The sequence below is a fragment of the Asparagus officinalis genome, chromosome 9, assembly GCF_001876935.1.
Source record: "Asparagus officinalis chromosome 9, Aspof.V1, whole genome shotgun sequence".
Lineage (NCBI taxonomy): Eukaryota > Viridiplantae > Streptophyta > Magnoliopsida > Asparagales > Asparagaceae > Asparagus > Asparagus officinalis.
Window position 1 is genome coordinate 55,137,621 of NC_033802.1, and position 391 is coordinate 55,138,011.

Consider the following 391-nt stretch of genomic DNA (forward strand, 5'->3'; position numbering starts at 1 on the left):
TCAACCTGATCAACTTCACGCCGTTCGGCGGGAAGGGCTCGCCCACTCAGCATCTAATCTACTTCAAGTACCACTTGGGGGTAATCTCTGACAACGAGCCTTTGATGGTTCGGTCATTCGTTGGCACCCTTCGCGGGCCCACCTTCGATTGGTACCGCCGTCTCAAGCCCGGAAGCATCAACAGCTGGGAGGACCTAGAAAGCATGTTCCTCGCCCATTTCTTCAATGATGATACCGAGGTGTCGGTCAGGACACTCTTCGATATGAAGCAAAAAGGCGGAGAGTCGGTGGATACCTTCATCAAACGCTTCCGCAATCAGGCAATGAACTGCAAAGATCCCGTCTCAGAGGAATTCATCTTGCAGACTTGTCAGAACAACTTGTCCATCAA